We start from the raw sequence: 22,329 nt of genomic DNA, 5'->3' as shown, positions 1-22,329 counted from the left end.
AGATCCCAGACCGGGAGGCAAACGTTCACATTGGAGGATGCAGGGAAATTAAGGAGAGGACAGTGCGGGGAGAGAGAAGTGATGTTGAATTGAACTTAATCATGTGAAGGCTGGGGACCAGGAAGAAAATGCTCAGGGGACTACAAAGGAAGTCAGCATGCACCCTGGGCTGGAGGAAATGGCCCTTTGTCAAGGGGATAGATGCTGGCCTTTGGAAGAGGATTTTTCTTCTCCCTTCCCCCTCCTGGTGTTCTCAAGTCACACACTGGGTGAGTCTTGTCAACCAGCTCTTCCCTGATTCACTCCCGTCCTGGAGCCTTAAGTCATGATCTGCACTTGATTCTCCGTAATAGCCAGTGAACCCTGCCATCCCACTAGGAGAGGAGAATGCACGTCCTGACATTATAATAGGCTCAGCAGCGAAGGCAGTGCTATCATCGTGGTGGTGACAGCGGGCTCCAAGCCCTGCCAGGTAGTTTTAGCAACTTTTTAGTCTTCCTTGTCTTATTAATTAGGAGAGTCTATCTCACAGATCTGGGGCTATGAATCTCACATAACAGCTCTCCAGCCTTCATAACTGCTTCTAACTAGGTGGGAGAACCAGGTGCATTTTGTCTTCATTTTAAAGAGGCCCCTGTGTCTGAAATTTGTGTGGGAGCCCTCCCTGCAGGACGGGAGCAAGAGGAACCGCTGGTGATGGCAGGCAGCGGGACATTTTCTATGTGGCTTTTCACTGGTCTCCAAAATTGTCCAGTCTTCAGCCCTTAAGTCAAGATGCATCAACTCCATCCCCTTCCCTGGCTCCTGTCTCAGATTGGAGGACACATGTACGGGCGTCGGAAGCCTTTGCACTCCAGCATAAATATGTGTGAACCCTGGAGCAGAGAATTGGTGAATCAGCTGATGGTGGAGTTATCCCGTCTTTTCGTAGCCCCCGCAAATAGTATACAGTAATCAAAATTGAAGCCACTCGAGATGAAATAATTGCTTAACGATCATATAAGACAAAATGATTCAACAAATGACAACGAGGCCCTGTGATATACAGAACAGATGTATCCAGTGTACCATATTATAATGTGCTAATACAAGATTGACAGCACAATAATAGAAATGAGCAGCAACTCAGCCTATAATTCCAAACCAAATGTGAGGCTGTCCACAGAACTCAAATTCTAGCAGGCTGCAAAATTAGAGGTAACACCACGCAAGGTTCAAGACGACTCATTAGCAGGTTGGCAGAGTGTTTCAGGAGCAAATTTGTCTGTCGAAGGAACTAATTTCGTGCCATCTTCAGCTCAAATTTTTTTTTTTTTTTTTTTTTTTTGAGTGTGCAGATACAACCTTCTCTGAAGCGGGATGTGGGGGTAGGAGGTGGAGATCTGGCCAGAGCCCCTTGGGGCACAGGGAGGTGACTGGTGTGTGTTTTTGAGTGGCCCGTATTGGGAGAGTGATCCAGGTGTGTGAACGGGTGATGAGAAGCAGTGGTGATGTGGCAAACACTATTCAGGCCGATCTCAGCGTGAGAAACTGATGGGACTTTCTGCTGGCTCCTTGGGGCTGTTCTCACATCAGAAAGCGTTTGGATTAAGGACATAATGAAGGATAATTGTGATAAGGGTCCTTCTGGGTCCTGAATTTCTGAGCCTTTAAACAAGCATCATCATTTCTGCTTTGTATAGATGCCTCTATTGTTTTGATGGTGTCTGGGATTTGCTTTAATCAGGTATGAGAAGCCACACACACACAGAAACGGCTCTCATGAAGGAAGAAGTCTTTATACTCACAGATCCCTAGAAGTGGGAGGTACGGCTTGCAGGGCCACGTGGGGGATTCTCCAGGCTGGGTCAGGAGGCAGAGGGAACCAGGGGAAAACCTGAGTGGGAGTCTTGGTCGTGGGAGGAACAGGTAGGGTAGGGTGAGCAGGCTTGGGGTTGGCTGGTGTGAATCATTTCAACAGGCTCTGGGTATAAAGACTGTTCCCAGTTGTCTAGTACGCACCTTGGGGTGGTTAGGGGAGGTGGGTAGTGGCCTGCAGTGTAATATGATAGAGGAGATAGTACCCACCCTGGGTACTGGACGCTGGTATGGGCGCTGGACTGGTTGGTTTTCGTAAGTGAGTTGTGCTCACAGAGGAGTTTACTATCTCTAGGAATTAGCTAGCCCTGAGAGCGGCAGTCCCTCCAGGACCAGTGAGGCCCTAAGATGTCAAAGCACCAAAATTACAGAATAAAAAGACGATTAATACACTTTCATAGTTTTACATCTGTGGCCCCTTTTCTGCCAGTTCGAGGCCTCCCTCTGCTCACGATCAAAATAGGGCATGGTAGTAGCGACACCGTGCATACATGACAAAAATCTTGATACATTTTCCACACCACCCCAAATCCTGGATCGGTGAGGTCAGGAAGGGAAAGCACCCATCTCCCTTCAGCTGGGACCCCCTGCTGGCTCCTTCTACCTCTGCTCAGTATGGGGCTGCCTGGGTGTGGCTGCCACTGTCTGGGTCACTGGTGCTGACGATGAAGGCTTTCCTAGAGTCGGACCAAGAAGCCCCATGTCCTCAGTTCTGCCAATAACAGGCTGTGGGCCTTGGCAAGGCTGCTGTGATTTCCTCTGTCCCCATTTCCTTCCCTGAAAAGTGATAGGATGGATCCCAGTTCTAAATGCTTATTTTCTCTGAAAAATTGGGGCAAGGATAGGGAGAAAGAGGAAGAAAAGCAAATGAGATGGAGGGCTGGGGAGTTCGCTCATCTTCACAGAAAACCAGTGACGGCCACGTGTTGGAGAAGCCTCCCAGGTCTTGTTGAGAACCACTTCTTCATTCTGCCCTATGAGCCAAGACCCTCACGGGGATGACAATGATTCGGTGCCTGTAAGGTAGCCAGGCTTCTACGCTTATTACATTGTGTCATTCTTACACCAGCCCGAGGATGGAGTAGCCACACTCAGTACCATTTTACTGCTGGGGAAACCGAGGTGTAAAGAGGTTAAGTCAATTGTCGCCACTGGTTCATGGCCACACAAGTAGGAATGGAGCCTGGCCTGCAACCTCACAGTTTTATCCCTAATTGCTGTACACTACTGCCTCCCTCTGTCACAAGCAGGATCATCCACGCAGGACTGGATGGCTTGAGTGTGACCCAGGCAGCAACCGAGATTCATCCCAGGAGGAGTTATTCCAAAGAGGGAGAGCGAACCCCAAAGGGGAAGCATTGCCCCATGGGGAGAACGCTATTTGGAACTTAAGGGGTTTTCACTAATTTCTTCTCTTAACAAATATTGTGTGTCTATCAGATGCCTGGCATGGCTCTAGGCACTGAGGATATACAGCTGTGAATGAGATGGTCCCAGTCCTGCGGTCAGGAAGTTTTCAGCCTGGCAGAGCGGGACACACACAAGAAAAGTGAACAGATAAATACAGTTGCTGCAGGAAGCCCGAGTCTCACCTGTCTGCATCCAGAGCTGCAGGTTGACCAACCCTGGACACTTGCAAAGGCATGAGTCCCTGCAGGTGACAGGAGGTCTGAGAAGCCAAAAAAGAGGGTGAGAGGAACCCCAAAATGAGCAACTACAGCCCTTAAGTTGGACAGACAAAGGGAGGATATGGGGTTGGGAGAGTCTAGAAACTGGAGCATCCCTGGGGACACTGGAGCCCTGTGGGGCCCCATAGACACAGTTGAGGCCACAGTCACTGTTAGACGCCAAGAGGGAGAGGTAGGAATATCCTGGCTTCTCTTCCTCCTTCCTGTCCTTTAATTTCCCAACAGTGCCTCTTGATGGCTCAATGCAAACTAAATTCAGAGGATATGGAAGTCTGGGAAGTGCAGCCATGGGGGTAAGTCCCCATCCGCCGCAAGGCAGAGCAGAGCAGGAAGGGTGGGGGACCTGGCAAGGACAAGCAGGCCCTGGCCCCTGCCCCACGCTTCCCCTCCTTTGGGAATGTATCGAGGTCTTGGAGTTTACAGAAACTCCTGGTGGGCAGGAGAACCGGTGGCTTTGAGCACAGTCTGGGCTGAGGCTGCCCCTGCCAGAGCCCCAGTGGGCCCTTTCACTGGTCCACCTGGGCCACTCCACGTCCATCTCTGCATGGCCAAGTGAAGACTGGAGAATGGGGAGGAAGGTATGGGGAAGGACAAGTAGGGAGAGCATCTGGGGAGGAGGAGGGCACAGGCCACCTGGAGCTGTCCCCAGAGCACACGTGCACCTGCCGCACAGCACGCACCTGCTCAGGGAAGGGATGGAGATCTGGGTCAGGAAGGGTCTCAGCTAGCATCAGAAACAAAACACATACACCGACAGCAGAGTGTAAAGCAGGTGATCTGCCGCCTCAGGTTTTGAACAAGTTTTTCCTTTAAAACTCCAAGGCAGCCATTGACAGCCCCCACCGGCATCTTCCTGCTGATGTAACAATACCTCACATTTATAGAGCCCTTTGAGCCTCTCAAAGCAAGTTCTCCCATCATTTGACCCTCACCAAAGCCCTGTGAAGTAAATGGCAGGGACAGTAGTTGAGGTGGCTAAGGTCACATGGGCACCCACTGAAGAGGTGGGGCCCACTCAGAGCTGCTGTCTCGTCTTCTAGCTGAGTCTCCCCAGGCTTGAGTGCCTGTGCTTTTTCACCTCTCCCCATCATCCACCGCCTTCATCGTCATGGCCCCAGGTAGAGCCCCAGGCTACTCTCTCGTCCCCATCCCCTTGCCCAGGCCTGACTTTGGGGAGAGCTATTCCCACTTGAAGCCAAATTTGGGTGCACGTGGCAATCTGCTTTTCAGTCTGAGAGATCAAAACGAACAATATTTTCAGCTGCAGAGACAACCACCACAACAAAAACGGTGCTTAGCCCCCTTTCCGCAAATGCAGCATACCCCTCTGTGTGCCGTAGAATCTTACCATATTTTGCCATGAAATAAACACACCAGAAAATGTTTTTCTTCTGTGGAAGAGGATGAAGAAATTTTGGAAATTAAAACTCCCATCAATCGATGCTTAGATCTCAGAGATAATCGTACTGCTGCTGCAGATGTTTGTCGAATCATGCCGTTTCGTTTTCAAGCCTGTGTGTGCCCCAAGGCCTGGAATCACACTCTCCCGGTGTGAAGCACACCTGCACAGGCTCCCTGTCTTCCCCAACCCTCATGGAAGAACGTGGTGAGGATAGCTGGGTGGTAGTCCTGGTTCTCCCTGGAATTAGCTAAATGGAACTGAGCCTGTGACCTAGCCTATGTGGACCTCTGTTGCTTCTACAGATTGAAGAACTAGAATTGGAAAATCTCAAGATTCTTTCCCTCTTTTGATGTTTCTTGGAGTCAACATTCCTTTCGAGAGGTGGTCACCTCTCCCCACTGGCTTGAAATCTCATCTCTGCTACTCACCGATTCATGCGTCCATGAGATGCGTGAATTTTTACTGAGTGCCCCTCTTTGGGCAGGCCCCATTGTGAGGCTTGAGAGTAAAAGGGTGACTAAGATACAGTCCCAGCCTCTGGGGAGCTTGAGGCCTGGTGGGACAGGCAGCCCAGAAGTAGACACGTCACGAAACAGTATGTTGAGTGCCATTCTAGAGATGCGTGCTCTAATCCTGTGACCTGGTGCTGCTCAGTTAAACCTCTGTGTCTGCTCTTCATCGCCACCTGGGGATGTTTGCCTCCCTTCCTAGCTGAGATCTATTCGCTGTGAGTGGGCTCTGAGAGTTATATTAGGGTAGAGCATAGCAAAGCATCTCCCATGGGGAAGGGCTTGTCCTCTTTCTGCCGCAGAAGAGATGGAGGAACACCCGCCCCACAGCCACACTGAGCTGGGAACAAGAACTATCATTTTTAGCTCATCCCCTTCCTGGTGCTCCAGCCCAGCATCATTCCCAGTGCCCTCTTACAGCCCCCAGGGTCTGCCCATGGTGGCTTAACTGAGATAACAGTTCAAATGCAAGAATACTTTGAAAAGGAGGGCCATTTTCCTCTTGGCGTCCAGCTTGGCCTAGACATCCAGTTTGATCTCTATTCCCTGAGCTCCAAGGCTGCACTCTGATGAATCCAGGGAACACATCCCCGTTTGGAGATCTTGTGCTCTGCTGACTTGCTCAGGCTGTCCAGGAGCGAAGAGCCTGGGTAAGCAGCTCAGAGGAAGGAGGCCAGGGGACCTGAACCTGGGAGTGCCAGGCCCGGAGCGGGAAGCCCTCCGCACCTGTCTGTGCTTTTTGATTAAATCTGAGCAACAGGATAACTCACACGTAGCGATCTCACCCACTTGGCACGTAGAGTAAACTGACAGGCAGAAAAATGAGAAAGTGTGACCTGGAAACCTGAGGCCACTGCTGCATAGCGGGCCAGGTCTTCCCCTCTCTTGGAGTCCTCTCCCCAAGCATGCACTGACCCTCCCGCCTCTCCCTCAGAGCCCATGCTGGTCTGACCTGCAGGATGTGGCTTCAGTAGAGGCCCCCAAATACCATCTTACCACGCGGGTCCCCCTACTATATTCTCTAACCTTAAATTCCGGGGATCCTGCCCCTCTCTCCCTCCCTCTCCATGCTCACCCTCCACCTGATTTACCCCAGGAGCTGCTCCTGTACCTGGAGCGGATTCACCTGCAAACACTCAGCTTGCAGGAGCATGGCAGACTGGGGAGTTTTCTTTCCCAGGCAAGCTGAGTTTGGAGGGGGGTGTGGGAGGTGATGGGAGGGCTGGGGACACAGGTTGAGTCTCTAAAGAACTAGGACTGTGTTGCCTTCTTCCCTGCCTCCTGCTTACAGCTGAGAAGGTAACCAGCCTCATGTGTATGTGTGTGCACGCGTGCAGTGTATGGATGCACAGACGGCCCCTCCGTGGTGGGGTGGGGAGCCGTTCTCTCACCCTGCAGCTTTCTGCCTCTCCCTCTACCCTCCTCCGACTCCCTGCGTCCCACACTGCAGGTGTCTCTGAGGCAGTGTTTATGTAAGCAGCTCATGTTCTGCCGAGCGACAGCGAGAAGCTGTTGTCAATTCGAGGAAAGCCCCCGGCTGCCCACATGTGTGGTTGTCCCCGTGGGTTTCATAACAAGAGGGGGAGGCAGAGTGGTGGGTCCCTGGGGCGAGGGCGGCTGGGTTCATTCCGGCCAGGGAGCCTCCCTGCTGCCACCAGCGCGCCATGTGTTCACAAGCTGCTGGCCTCACCTCTTCTCCTCCCGGTCCAACTTCAGTCAGTGCTTCCTGGCTCTGGCTGGCCCTGCCCAGGAATGTAGGACCTGGGTCATGCTGGGCTACTGAAGTCAGGGCAACGAACCTGCTACCTTGAAGGAATGGAAGTCCCAAGGACCTGCCAACCAACCCAGCAGGTTGGTTTGATTCTGACCTCAGAATCAAAACATAGGCCCCAGGTTTTGACTCATAATAAGGACATGTAGCCCTTTAGTTATATATCCATCCTCTTTCTATTCCAAAGCCAGCTGTCCTCACCTAGACAACTGAGGACAGGGAGAAAGTGGACAGAAAGGGCTCTGCGCCACCCAGGCAATGGAAATGGCTGGGATACCTTATCCCTGGGGCTGAGGGCTCAGTTCGAGGATTCCCACTCAGCACAGCCTGCTCTAAGGAGAAGAGAAAAGATCAAAACATGGTGTCCACTTGATATGTTTATAAGGTCAGAATAAACTCCCCGTAACCCAAATCGTAATTCAGATAGGTAATACATATGGAGTGCTTTTCTGATCCAAGCATCATGCTATGAAATCTAAATTTCAGTCCCGGCAAAGACTTAATGAAGGAGGCACTATTAGCCTCATTTTAGAGATAAGGGTCCAAGGCCCAGAGAGGTCGAATGACTAGTCCAGCCTCACACAGCCGTTCAGGGAGAGGTTCTCCTCAAAACTTGGAGTTTTCCTTTCTACCCTGAACATCAACAGAAATGTGTTTACGTTTTCTGGCTAACCAAGCCAGGTTTTGGCTTTGATCCAAGGAAGCTAATGTCCCACCTGAGAAGTAGCTTTGTTTAAACAGTGGAGAAAATAATTCCTAAGTCATTTATTTACTTCTCATTTTACACTTCAAATGCTGTCTATTTACACAACAACACAAGCACTACGAACATGCAAGATGTCCCTGGGCTGCCATTGAGGTAGAGACAGGACATGTCACCACTGGTAGTACCTTCATCGTTGGATGGTGACCTCTCTCCCGAGTTTCTCGCTTTTGAAGTGCTGCCAAGTATTGTCCTGCCAACCCCCTCCTGGAGTGAGGCCGGAAGGAAAATCCTGAGCACCAGAAGAATAAGCTGGATCCTGTCTGTTCTGGGTAGTTCATCCATTCGGTCCTTCAACACACACTGGATGCTGTTAATTTCACCACGAACCCTATGCACTGGTGATGCAGAAAGTGCTGAGATCTGATCTCTGCCCTAGAGGAGGCTGGCAGAGAGAGCCAGTAGACACACCGCTGTTGTATGCATGGAATGTGTTAGCAGTCACGGTAATAAGGGAAGAAGGGATTGCAGAAGACGTGACATCTGTCGGCCAGGCACAGTGACTCATGCCTGTAATCCCAGCACTTTGGGAGGCCGAGGCAGGTGGATCACTTGAGGCCCAGAGTTTGAGACCAGACTTGCCAACAGGGCAAAACCCATTTCTACTAAAAGTACCAAAATTAGTCCTGCGCGACAGCGCGTAATCCCAGCTACTGCAGAGGCTGAAGCACAAGATTCACTTGGACCCGGGAGGCGGAGTTGCAGTGAGACAGATGGTGCCACTGCACTTCAGCGTGAGCAACAGAGTAGCCTCTGCCTCAAAAAAAAAAAGAACAGGTGACATCTGAACTGAATCTCAAAGACTAAAAATTCTAAATCCAGAAAGAACATGGCTGGTAGAAGGAAAACTCAATGCAGTACTAAGATCTGGAAAGCCCAGGGTGTATGTGGAAGCGTGGCCTGAGACTTCACTGGGTTTCTGGACAGTGCGAGTGGGTGACGTGCTGGGTGACAAGCAGGGAGAGTAGGCTGGGGCCAGCTTGTGAGAGCCTTGGGGGCTGGAACTGGATGACCTGGACCCTAATAATTCCCAGCTTCAGCCTTTGCAGATGACAGGGAATAAGTCAAGAGTAACTGTGAAGTGGGGTCCCAAGTATTTATGTTAGAGACAAGAAAGTGCCAAAGTTTGTAAGCAGTTTCCTCCTTTATTAATAATAATAAAAAAAAGGGCTAACGCAGTGGCTCACGCCTGTAATCCCAGCACTTTGGGAGGCCAAGGTGGGCGGATCATGAGGTCAGAGGTTTGAGACCAGCCTGGCCAACATGGTGAAACCTCATCTCTACTAAAAATACAAAAAAATGAGCTGTGCGTGGTGGTGTGTGCCTGTGATCCCACCTACTTGGGAGGCTGAGGCAAGAGTATTGCTTGAACTCGGGAGGAGGAGATTGCAGTGAGCCAAGATTGTGCCACTGCGCTCCAGCCTGGGCTACAAGAGCAAGACTCTGTTACAAAAAAAAAAAAAATGCTCAGAACAACAGACACTGGAGTCTACTTGAGGGGGAGGGTGGGAGGAGGAAGAGGAGCAGAGAAAAGATAGCCATCGGGTCCTGGGTTTAATATTGAGTGATGAAGTCATCTATCTGCACAACAAACTTCCATGACATGACTTTACATCTGTAACAAACCTCCACATGCACCCCGGACTGAAAATAAGAGCTAAAAAAAGAAGCAAGGGGAAAAAGAAAAGAAAATCAAAGGGGCTCACATATAACGTGATACTGAAATACTGTCCTATGCGATTTCGACACTAGAGAGAGAGGAAGGAGTGGAGTTCCCTTTTTGCGGGCGGGAATTGTGTTTGGCTTGCAACTCCTCTGGCATCTGAGTCTTGAGGGTGAAAAAACACAGCTGGCTGTGAGGGATCAATTCTTATTTCACTAACGAGCCTGACTCCCAAGGTGGCAAAGGCAAAGGGTGGCCACGTGTGTGTCTGTGGCCTGAATGGAGAAGCAGAGAAGAAGCCACAGACCCCACCCAGGAAACAGAATGGGCAGGTGGACCACCAGAACCTCCATTTCTTAAAGCCCCAGTGGACAGCTGGAAATACTTGCCCCTGAAAAAAAATAATAAATTCCAAATTACCATTTCAATGGCCCCTCACATAAATACTAAAGAATCAGAAAAGCTGATGCCTCATGTTGCTCCCGGAATCTAAGAAATGGTATCTTTCGGTTATCAGATTTTATTTCTTTGCAGCGTTACATTTTATACATATTTATTCATGCAGAACAGAAGCCCTGCGTTATTGAGGCTGCCACAGGAGCGGAGGAAAAGCTGTTATACATAAGAATGCACTGCATTTACACTGTCGCACTTTGCCACAATTGAACTATATGCAACTGGTTTTTTTAAAATAATAATAATAAAAAAAAACCCTCTGGTTTGCATTTAATTTGCTGACTTTTTTTCTTTCTTACTCCTGAATTTCATAGAAATGTGAAAGGCGGGTCATGTCAAAATCCTTGAAGATACAGAGCATTGGGGGCTGGCAAGAGACAGCTTTAGTGGGGAGGGTTTGGGGACCCACAGCAAGTTTATAACTATAACTATTTCTTTTTTAACAGATGTAGTTAACTGAACTGCAAAACATTCATCTTCCAATTTAATAACTCATTCTCCCTGCATGGAGACAGGGGTATTATAGTGCGGGATATTGCTTTTCGGGCTTTTGAGTGTCAATGATGAATCCCCATCTTCTAATAAAATACATTTTCATAGTAATTGAAATAATAATTTTTTTGCCTCTTCATTTTCCCAGGTACTTAAAAAGGGGCTTTCGACTTCTTTCCCTTTCTACTCTTCTAAGCGTATTTTCTTTTAACTGAAATTCCTCAGGCTTTTGAGCTGCACAAGTCCGGGCCTCTGGCATCTGTGTTCTGGTGGCTGCACACTTTCCTCAGCACCACAGCTGCGGGCTGGGCTCCACACACGCAGACCTAGTTAGGAGGAACTCGATGTCAAGACTTGGAATTTTTGGATGGGCTTGGCTCTTCACCTTCATTGGATTAGCAAGCTGACTGTCCCAAGAAAGGGACAAATGTGGTGACCAGCCAGCTGAGGGAAGCCAGAGAGGAACAAGAAGGGGCCCCAATCCTACAAATCCTGAGGTTCACACACTAGGTGAACTCTTAAATATCCCGTAATACCCCCAAGGTCAAGATCTGGGACACCCGTCCACCAACATTCCACATGTACCCATCAAGCTGCAAGTGATCTCCTCCCCAGGAATTGAAATGAATATCGGTATGTTAAGGACTGCATTAATTCTCAAGCAGGCAGTGATGATGTTATGCTGAGTGTCATGCGTTTAATCTACAGCTCTGTTCACAGGGTTACTTTGTTTGTTTGTTTATTTTTGAGACAAGGTCTCGCTCTGTCACCAGGCTGGAGTGCAGTGGCACAATCATGGCTCATTGCAGCCTCGAACACCTGGGCACAAGCAATCCTCCCACCTCAGCCCCCCTGAGTAGCTGGGACTACAAGTCTGTGCCACTAAGCTCAGCTAAATATTTTTTTTTAACTTTTTTTGTAGAGATGGTATCTTACTATGTTGCCCAGGCTGGTCTCCTGGCTTCAAGCAATTCTCCTTGCCTTGAGCTCCCAAAGCGCTGGGGTTGCAGACATAAGCCACTATAAATGCCTGACCAGCAGGGTTACTTAAATTGCTATCTTGGTGAACTTAACTTGGATGGAAAAATATAAAGTTGTCTCCTAAGACATCTTTTCATTGCATTCTTTCCTCCATGGCTGACAATGAGAAGAAGAAAAATAGAATTAAGACTGTAACGGGTTTAAAAAGACCAATCCAGGTGCAGCCTCACCAATAACTGCACCAGCTTCGGGAGGGTTTCCAGCCCCTTTCTCGGTATACTCACCTGGGGAAGAATGATTCTGGTGAGAACTTACTCAGTTTAGGCTACAATTTTAACTTCACCTATAAGAATTCTCCTTTTTCTATGTCTAATCTTCCCCGATCTAGTAAAAAGACCTTGGAAGTCAGGAATTAAAATTTAGGCTCGGCATAGAGGCTCACACCTGTAATCCCAGCACTTCAGGAGGCCAAGGTGGGCAGATCACCAGCTTGACCGATATGGGGAAACCCTGTCTTTATTAAAAATACAAAAATTAGCTGAGCGTGGTGGTACATACCTTTAGTCTCAGCTACTTAGGAGGCTGAGGCAGGAGAATCACTTGAGCCCGGGAGGTGGAGGTTGCAGTGAGCCCAGATCACACCACTGCATTCTAGCCTGGGTGACAGAGCAAGACTCCATCTCAAAAAAAAATTAGAACCAGTTTTAGCTAGAAAATCGAAGTAGTTAAGAGTGTAAACAGTCAGGAAAACTTAAAACCTTTGAAGGCAGTGCCTTCATCATTAATAGTATCAGAAAGAATGCTGTTCTGCCTCCTTATTTTTCCAGGTACTGAACAAAAGACTCTCGACTTCTTTTCCTTTTCTCTGTCCTAACAGAAAAAGTACACATGGCCCTGCCACATCCCAGAGAGCAGGTTCCACCAGACAGGGCTGCAGCCAGCATCCTCAGCACCTTCGTGCAAACGGCAAAAAAAGGTCTTGTCTTTTGGCCTGATTCATCCCTATGCCGGGAAGCATGGCTTGGCAAGGGGAACAGGGGCTGGATTTTAGTCACCCTCTTGCCCGAGGGCCACTGTGCAGTACATGCATGACTTGACTCTACGATGGTAGATGGTAGAGTTAAAAAGACCCAAGTTCAAATCCTGACTCCACCATTTTCTAGCTGTGTTGCTTTAAGCTAGTTGATTTCATATATATATCATACTTACTATTATTATATCTTTATCTGCTCATTGGCCTATATTATTATAGGTCAATGAACAGATAAAGAAAATGTAGTATGTATATACCATGGGCTACTACTCAGCCATGAAAAGGAATGAAATAATGTCTTTCACAGCAATTTGGATGGAGCTAGAGGCCATTATTCTAAGCGAAATAACTCAGGAATGGAAAACCAAATATCGCATGTTTTCACTCATAAGTGGGAGCTAAAGTGTGAGGATGCGAAGGCATAAGAGTGATATAATGGATTTTGGGGACTTGTCGGGGGAAGTTGGGAGTGAGGGATAAAAGAGTACATATTGGGTACGGCGTATACTATTTAGGTGATGGGTGCACTAAAATCCCAGAAATCACCACTAAAGAACTTATCCATGTAACCAAAAGCCACCTGTACCCCAAAACCTATTCAAATAAAAATTAAAAACAAAAGAATGTTATAGGGGCTAATTATGATAATATATGTAAATTGCTTAGCACAGGACCAGGAGCTAAATCTGTAGTGACTATTATTGTTATTATTTTGAGGCGGAGTCTTGCTCTGTCACCAAGGCTGGAGTGCAGTGGCGCAATCTCAGCTCACTGTAACAAACTCTGCCTCCTGGGTTCAAGCTATTCTTCTGCCTCAGCCTCCTGAGTACCTGGGATTAGAGGCACGCACCACCAATTCTGGCTAATTTTTGTATTTTTAATAGAGACAGGGTTTCACCATGTTGGTCAGGATGGTCTCGAACTCCTGACCTCGTGATCCACCTGTGGTCTCCCAAAGTGCTGGGATTACAGGTGTGAGCCGCTGCGCCTGGCCTTGTAATGACTATTGTTATTCCAGAGAGGTATTCCTAGGTCCTTTAGTGCCCCTGGGCAGAAATGAAGCTACATTTCTTACAACAGTGATAGGGGTGAAAAATGTGGACCCAAGTCTGGAGGGGAGCTGTTCTTGGGACAGAATTGCTGTCAGAGAGAAACCAGTGGGTTGTTTGATCTTGGCTCCTAGACAGAGGCTGGACTTTTGCTCCTGCTTTCTGGGGTCACCTGTCCCAGCTCTTCCTGCTTCTCTCTCTGCCCACCCCTTGTCCCTCACCCCCGGGGCCCAGCAGCATTTCAGTGGATTAAAGGATCCTGCTTTACCCGACTTTGGGATTGAGGGTCAAGGGTAGCAACAGGAAGTCTTTTATTTTTCCTGGGTTGAGCAAGAAAGAAACAAATCCAAATGCATCTGCAGAGGATCCTCCAGAACATTCCCTTTCCACCTTCATCTAGGGCCATCTTTGATCCTGAGAATCTTGAGATGAGGATTGTTCCAGAACAAAACCGCTTCTCTGGTGGAGGCCCCAAGGGCTTCTCTGGATAGATGGGAAGTACCCATGCAGAGCCCACAGATCTACTGTTTGAAAAGACCTATGGCTCATTCCACTTTTTCTCAATAGACTCTATTTTTTAGAGCAGTTTTTCGTCCCCAGAAAAAGCAGAAGCTTCAGAAAGTTCCCCCACACACCCCTGTCTCCTCTCATCCCCCCACTCCCCACCACTCACTATCAGCATCCCCCACCAGAAGGGTGCATTTGTTACAATTGATGAACCTACATTGACACGTCATTCTCACCCAAAGTTCGTAGTTTACATTAGGTTACACTCTTGGTATTGTACATTCTGTGGGTTTAGATAAATGTATAATGACAAGTCTCCACCATGGTAATATCATACAGAGCAATTTCACTGCCTAAAAATCCTCTGGGCTCTACCTAGTCATCCCCTCCTTCACTCTTGAGCCCTGGTGACCACTGATCTTTTAGTATGTCCATAGTTTTGCCTTTTTGAGAATGTTGTTTAGTTAGGATCCTACCACATGTAACCTTTTAAATTGGCTTCTTCCACTTAGTAGTATGCATTTAAGATTTCTCGGTGTCTTTTCATGGCTTGATAGCTCATTTCTTTTCAGTGCTGAATAATATTTTATTGCATGGATGTGCCACAGTGCATTAACCATTCATTGACATTTTGGTTGCTTCCAAGTTTTAGCAATTACGAATAAACATCTGTGTGCAGGTTCTTGTGTGAAGCTTGGATGGTAGCCTGGATTTGTTCCAGGCTGGCTGGTACAGGTTTTGTGTCTTGGAACCTAAGTTTTCAAGTCCCTTAGGTAAATATGAAGGAGCATGACTGCTGGATTGTATGGTAAGAGTGTGTGTAGTTTTGTGAGAAACTGCCAAACTGTCTTCAAAGGCAGATGTCTCATCTTGCATTCCCACCAGCAGTGAGTGAGAGTTCCTGTGGCTCCACATCCTCACTAGCATTTGGTGTTGTCAGTGTTGTGGATTTGGGCCATTCCAATAGGTGTGTAGTGGTGTGTCATTGTTTTAATTTGTAATTCCCTAGTGACATATGATGAGCGCCTTTTCATATGCTTCTTTGGGACCCGTATGTTTTCTTTGGTGAGGTGTCTGTTCAGATCTTTTGCCCGTTTTTTAAATGGGTTATTCATATTCCTATGGTTGTGTCTTCAGAGTTCTTTTTATGTTTCAGACCCCGGTCCTTTATCAAGTATGTCTTTTGCGGGTGTTTTCTCCCAGTCTGCGGCCCCGTTCAATTTTGTTCCCTCTTCCTGTGTGTCCAGCAGATTCACACAGCTCCTTATGAAAGAGATGCCAAAAACAAGAGCAGCTGTGGGGGAGCGTGGCTTCCTGGGGAAAGTACACGAGCCTGTGACCGCCTTTCACTTTGAACCCATGTGTTTGTTTATTCTTTAAACACTTGCACTGTGCCCAGCACTACGTCCTGAGGACGCATGTGTGAAGGAAAGAGACAAAGCCACATAAGGCTCCCCAAAGTCTTGCTCACTTTCTGGTAGGGGAGACATACACAAAAATAAATAAACACAAGAGGCATATAGGGAAAAACATACGTAAGTATACTGGACTGCGATCTGGAACTCAGTCCAGTGTAAGACCAGAGCAAGGGAGACAAGAGGTGCTGGCACAGGGCACATTCACAACCTAGATAGGGGCAGAGTGGGCTTCACTGAGAGAGATATTTAAGCAAAGAGTATGAAGGTCGAGCCAAGAGGGCAGAGAAAGAAGGCATAGGGGCCGGCCAGGGCAAAGGCCACGCAGCAGGGGAATACCTGGTGTGTCTGAGGAACTGTGAGGAGGCCAGTGTGGCTGGAATGAGTAGATGGAGGAGGAAGATGTAGGATCGTTTTGGGGTGGTGTATGCAGATCCTGTAGGGTCTGGGGGCTTTCACTCAGAGAGAAATGGGGAGCCATGGGAGGGATTTGAGTAGAGGAGTGACATGACTTCACTTAGGTTTGAACATGCCTTCTCTGGCTACCACGTTGAAAACAGGCTGCCCTGGAGGCCCACATGGAAGGAAGGAGGCCAGTGTAATAATCCAGGTAGGAGATGACAGAGGAGGTAAAGTCGGTGAGACGTGGTCTGATGTTGAGCCAATAGGATTTCCTGCTAGATTCCATGTCAGGGTGAGAGAAAGAGGAATCCCAGATGACACCAAAATTTTTACCTGAACCACCAGAAGGATGGAGTTGCCATTAGCTGAGATGGAAAAGAGCAGGTTTCGGGGTCAGGGGGACATGTTTTGTTTACACTGTTTGACATCCAGCTGGAGAGGTCAGGCACCCAGATGTTGGGCGAGGGGTTTAGAGTTCAGGGTTGTTTGTGTATATGACACTGGGCTGAGTTTTGTGAAGAATAAAAAGGAAAAATAAAATCCAATTCCTCCCACCCCTACCTCTACCCAGGACTTGCTGGGGAGCTGGAGAGAATGCAGCACAGACACCGCGCACACCCAGAGGAAAGCAGCTTTTCTGAGACTCCCTGGAGGCTTGAAAGCAGGCGAACAAATCTAGGCTACCAAAAATCACACTAAAGAAACAATTGCATACTAGACAAACCCCCCAAACACCCTGACTGCTCACTACTAAAAAGCAATAAGAAGAGAAAACCAGGGGGGTGTTTTCCCTTCTCCAGCAGCAAGAACATAAACATCTCTGACTTGCAAAGAAGATCACAATGGCTCCTCTGTCTTCCCTCTCCACCCAGGACATCTGCGGCAACTCTGTCCACAGCCACTTATCAAGCAGCCAGATCTACCCTGGACCCCTGCCAGCCGGGCTGGGCTCGGTCCTATTGCCTATGGTCTGCACATGCACAGAGGTGGCTGTTTAAAAGGAGATCTGTGACTTTGGGTTCATCACCTATTGGACCAGTATCAGGCCAAATCTCTAATATCCCTAACCCAGGTCCCAGGGTTAGCGTGCCAGATGTGGTCCTCACCCTGAAATCCAGTCAACTGCCCAAGCAGGAGCTGAGTTTTCACATTCAACATCCCTGAGTCTCTCTTGTTGAAGTGGCAGATGGTGAATTTCATGCAATGACGTGAGCAAAGGCCCCTCTATTTCCAGCTTGGAACTCGGAATCTGCGGAGAAGCTGCTAGTCTGCATTCTGTGCACTGAATGCTGCAACTCTTGGGGTGGGGTTGGAGGAGGGGTCGGGCTTTTTTCCAGGGAGGCTAGAGCCAGGAGGGGGAAGGGCAGTAAACTGGACTTTGCCCAGTGTTCCCAGCGGGGAAAGGGGGAACCAAGGCACTTTGAGAAGCTGGGCCGGGTGTGTAGGACAAGACCTGCCATCCGTAACCTGAAAATCTAGTGCTTTAATAAGCTGGTGCGCTAAGGAGACCTCCGAGAGATGGGCAGAACAGCACAAGGGCTGCGGGTTTATTGACACGAGTCTTTGCAGGCTCAGATCTGAGCAAGAGTCAACCTGAGTTATGAAGTGGGCCTGATTCATGAAGATGTGCCTGGTAACAGCCCTTCCTCGATGATCTCCACCCAGCACTCTGGCACCTTCTGACCCAAGTATGTTGACGGAGTCTAATGTCCTACATCCAGCTTTTTCACCTCCAAAGATAGAAAATGATTTATAACACAATAATAACTTTCAGGAATCTCAGCCCACTCTGGGATGGCTCTTTTAGGTCCCCAGTGGAAAGGGCAGATTTTAGGATAATATTAGGGGTCTGGAATTCTCTACTCAAGGGGCTTCCCCAGAAATGTGATTTGAGGTCTCATCTCCTGCACCCTTTCCCCTCTTCATTCCTGTCACACAGATTTACCTGCAGTTTCTTCAAGCAGCCTCTATGCCCCTGACTTCCTTTGCACAGCTGGGGTACAAAATTCTTCCTGGGGTGCCCCTCCCCATTTCCCAGACAGACTAGTTTCGCTACTTCCACTAGGGCAGACTCACACGTCACTACCTTTTGGAAGCTTTGCATTCAAGCTGTATTTTAATAGCATTTATTGTTTTCTTATAAAACTCATGTTCTGTACAGAAAAATATGGCACTTATTTAAAAAAGAAGAAAACAAAAATCACCCATCATTCTGACATGTATTATTCTGGTCTTTTTTCTCCTGTGTGTTTAGATGTATTTTAATTGGGAGCATACTGTATATACTGTTTTGTGATTTGCTTCCCATCCACCCCCCGGCCCACTGAAGGCTATATAGTTAAGCACAAGAGGCAGTTTAGTATAGTGGTTATGTGTGGGTGGCCTCTGGAGTCAGACTGTCTAGGTTCAAATCCTGGTGGCTCCACTACAATACTGAGACCTAGGCAAGTTACTGAATCTGTTTCCGTGTTTAGAACAGTGTGGTTTACAGCATATTTTAATCTGTAATTTTGTTTCCTCTCTTTCTCACCGGACTGTGAGTTCCTTGAGGTCTGAGAGTGGCTGTTGTTCATCTCTGTGTTCAGCGTCTTGCTGGGTACATAACAGGCATCCCCAAACGTTAAATGCTTGAAAAGACCCCAGATACTCAGCACGAAGGACCAGATGAAAGTTTCTGAACCACAAGACCCAAGATTGGCCTGCGTGGGGTTGTTTCCTACATATATTAGCTAAAGCTGGCCAATAATTGAGTTTTCTGAGGCTCCCATTTCTTCATTTGTCAAATGGAGACGGCAGGGTGACTGTTAGACAAGCAAGAGGATGTTGTGGACCTGCTCTGAAAACTGTAAAATTTGGCAAGTAAAATTATTTACTGATTACTCGGGGCTTGTCTCTGGCTCTGAAAGGGGACAGGCCTGGAGCCCATGACGCCCTGGGTTTAGGAGAGAACAGAGTGGGCGCAGCGCTGGCGCGGCCGGCTGGGAGCTGCGCGTTTTCCGGGTACCACCGCCCAGCGCCGGGCCCCACCTCGGGGCGCGTGTCCTGAGTGGGAGCTGTGGGCTTCGGGCGCCCGAGCCGGGAGAGCCGGGGTGCGCTTTGCTCTCAGTCCGGACCGGGGTTCGAGCCCGGGGTGGGGGCTGCCGCTGGCGCCTCCGGGAGTGGCCGCCGATCTCCTTCCCGTGTGGCCCGTCTTCCACCCACCAGATCCGGTGGGGAGATTCCTCTCCCCTTTCTTCTGGGATCCGGGCGGCGGGAGGTGGCTGGAACGGAGTCTTCCATTGCCTCCTCCTCCCGGGCAGCATCCGAGGCTTTTCTGAGCAGAATGGGGCGGGGGCGGGGGGCCGCGTGCGCCCGGGCGGAGGGAATTCCTTCTCCGGCGGCGGCGGCGGCGGCACCGGCCCCAGCAGCAGCGCCTTGCCTTTTTTAGCTCTTCCCCGAGGCTCCTTCTAGCGGCGCGGCCGAGGGGCGGCGGCGCGCTCCACCTCGCGGCAGGGAAAGTGCAGCCCCCGCCCGGCGCCCGAGAGGCGCAGGTGGAGCGCGCAGCCAGGCCCGGGGTCCCGCCGCCGCCATCGCCACCGCCCGTGGGTGGGCAGCGGGAGACGCCGCAGGGGGACCCTGAGTGATTCCCGCCCGCCCGCCGCTCTTCCCGGGTTGCCCTGAGCAAGGAGCTGTTTTGTCATTTTCGCAAAAACACCTTCCCTCCCCCTCCCCGCCGCCCCCCGGCTGTTTCAGAAATGGCATTGAGTCAGACCTGAGTCACAGGAGAACGTGGGCCCCCGCCCCGTCCCGCAGCGGCTCTTTCCCGGGCCGCCCCAGCCCTTCTGTCTACCCCCACCCCGCAGCCGGGGCTCCGCGTCTGGCCCCGCAGGTCCCCGCCTGTGACCTATCCAGGGGCCCCGCCGCCCGCCTTCCTCTCTCGCGGCCACACCTGCGCCCTCGCGCGGCCCGCCCCGCACCCCCGCCCCTGGTGGCCGAGAAGGAGCCTCATCGGGGTCGGGCACCGCCGTCCCGCCCTAGGTCCCTGGCCCCGACCTTCCCACACGGATGGTGCGCACTTGGGGTCAGTTCACCAGCCCGGCGCTCGGCGGTGCCCGGCGGCCCCCGTGGTGGTTTACAGTGGTGCGCACTACCCGCCAGGACCTGGTCACCTTCTCCCACCTCTGGCTACCTATTTTCTCACCCCTTCCACCCTTTCCTGAGCTCTCTGCCGAGAAGGTGCTACACAACTCTATTTTTAGTCCTAACAAGCTGCCTGCCGGAGCAGCTTCCGTCTGCAGCGCTCAGAGCCCTTTACAAATGCTAATGAATGGAAGCCGCTTCCTCCGAGTCACTTCGATTCCCACCGCTCCTCCTCACCCCTCCCCCACGCGTTCTCCGGGAGGAAATTGAGGCATGGGGTTAGGGTTTGCGGATTCGTTCCAGCTGGGACAGAACCCCTTGTCTCCTATGGCGTATTGGTGGTTCTATCTTCACCAGCGCCTTCTCACTCCTCTTAAGTCAGAGCTGGGTCCTGGGTTAGGTTCAGAGGTCACACAGTCCCTGTCCTCAAAGAGCTGAAGAGGTGAGCCTACAAGTAGATCATAGCGATACAAACAGGCGGCCCCACAGAGCTGTTTGTGCAGAGAATGTTACAAGGGCACAGAAGTCTTACGTGGGCAGGGAGGGAGGGACGGAAGGGGCTGGTCCTGGGTTTGTCCTGTTTATAATCAAGTAAGGCTTCCTGGAGGAGGTGACACCTGAGCTGAGACTATAATTGAGAATAGGAATTAATCAAGCAAAAGGCAGGGGGCCTGAGGGCACTTAATGGACAAAAGCACAAGGTTCAGAAAAAAGCAGGATGACGTTGGAGGTGAAGATGTTCTGTGTGCCCAGGAGGTAGGTGGGGCTGGAGAGGATCTGCTCAGACTGGAGTTTTAAGTAGATCATTCTGGTGGCTGGGAGGAGGGTAGGCTTGATGGGTTAGGAAGCCCTTACAGTAGTCAGGGCAAGAGATGATAAATCAAGTCCAGACCAGACCTCATGGAGAGGTGTCTTGCAGAGGACAGCATGCATTTGAGAAACATTTGACAGTTTCTTAACTGGAGATCCAGAGTGACACATCCTTCTTTCCTCCTGCAGCATGCTGTCACGCAGGCCTAACATCTCCCTAGTCCTTCAGCCAGGTATCATCACGAAGGTGAAACTCTTTTTTCTTTTGTGCTGGACCCTTGGTACTACTGGAGGGCAGAGACCCACCCTCTGTCTCTGCCATGGCAACTAGCAACTATGCACACAGACAGTGCCTGTCTGAGCTTATGAATGAATGTGCGTTGGACAGATCAGAGCCACGAGAAGGGGTGGGGAATATTCTCTGTCTATCTGAGGAGTATGGAGATAGAAGGATGCTGGGAGGCAGGACCCTAACCATGGTTCATTCTCATCAAAAGCCCCGTGTGCACTTCAGCCAGAAGCTAACCTTCCCTCCACGCCAGTAACCATACATCAGAAAACGCTGACAACCGTCTATGACTGAGGCTTCAGAAGCTGTAGGAAACCTCCTTACCAGCTTCAGGCCCTGCTTTCCAACCAAAAAATTCTAGTGTCATTTTTTGAACACCTGAAATATGTTCCAATTGGAGCCAGCTGTGCAGAAGATGGGCTTGGATAATGGCCCTCAGGACACACAGGGAGGAAGGGAGCATGAGGGATTCCCCCGCATTCAGCAGCTTTGTCTCTTGGGGCGGCAGGAATAGGGAGCCTTTGTCCATCTCATTCTCCATGCTGTTGTTATTGTGACTGGAGATTTTCACAGCCGCCTTTCACTGCCAACGGCAACCAGGGTCATCTTTCCACTATTAAATCCCAGTCCGTTGTGATAATAAAAGAATAGGTTACGAGGGCGGACCCTGGTCTCAGCTAACACCCCAGTACCTCCACCCCACTAGCTGTGTGGCCATAGAGAGGTTGCGACTTATTTAGCCTTTTGAAACCTCAGTTTTGTCACCTATAGATTGAACAAATAGGAAAATCCTTGTTAAGCTTAAAAGAGTTTGTGTTTAAGCATTTAGAATGGTGTCAGGTACCTAGTAAGCGCTCAGTAAGCAGTAGTTATTCTGAGTATTGCCAGAGCCCTCTATCCTATGCTTGTTACGACTATACTTCCAGCTCCTCTCCCAGCTGTTCTACACAAGTTGCTGTTTTGGGATCCTGTGGAGTCTTCCCTTGGTCCCTTCCCTTAGGTCTTAGATACTTAGGGAGGGAATCAGTGACCCTGTCTTTAATCGCTAAATCATTCTTCTGGCACAGGAAAACATACTTCATATAGGAGAACGGTTCCTTTCTTTTTTTGATGGAGTCTCGCT

At 49.6% G+C, this 22,329-nt stretch overlaps 1 protein-coding gene across 3 annotated transcripts in view; it reads left to right on the top strand.

Annotated features, from left to right (window-relative positions):
* The window catches only part of PEBP4 (phosphatidylethanolamine binding protein 4), a 216,608-nt gene that overhangs the window by 43,562 nt on the left and 150,717 nt on the right, over positions 1–22,329 (top strand). The gene's annotated exons all lie outside the window — the stretch shown is intronic.

This window comes from Aotus nancymaae, unplaced genomic scaffold (assembly GCF_030222135.1).
Source record: "Aotus nancymaae isolate 86718 unplaced genomic scaffold, 86718_ANA_hifiasm-v0.15.2.pri h1tg000079l, whole genome shotgun sequence".
Classification (NCBI taxonomy): Eukaryota; Metazoa; Chordata; class Mammalia; order Primates; family Aotidae; genus Aotus; species Aotus nancymaae.
The sequence above is the reverse complement of the archived record's forward strand: the minus strand, read 5'-3'. Positions and strand labels throughout refer to the sequence as shown.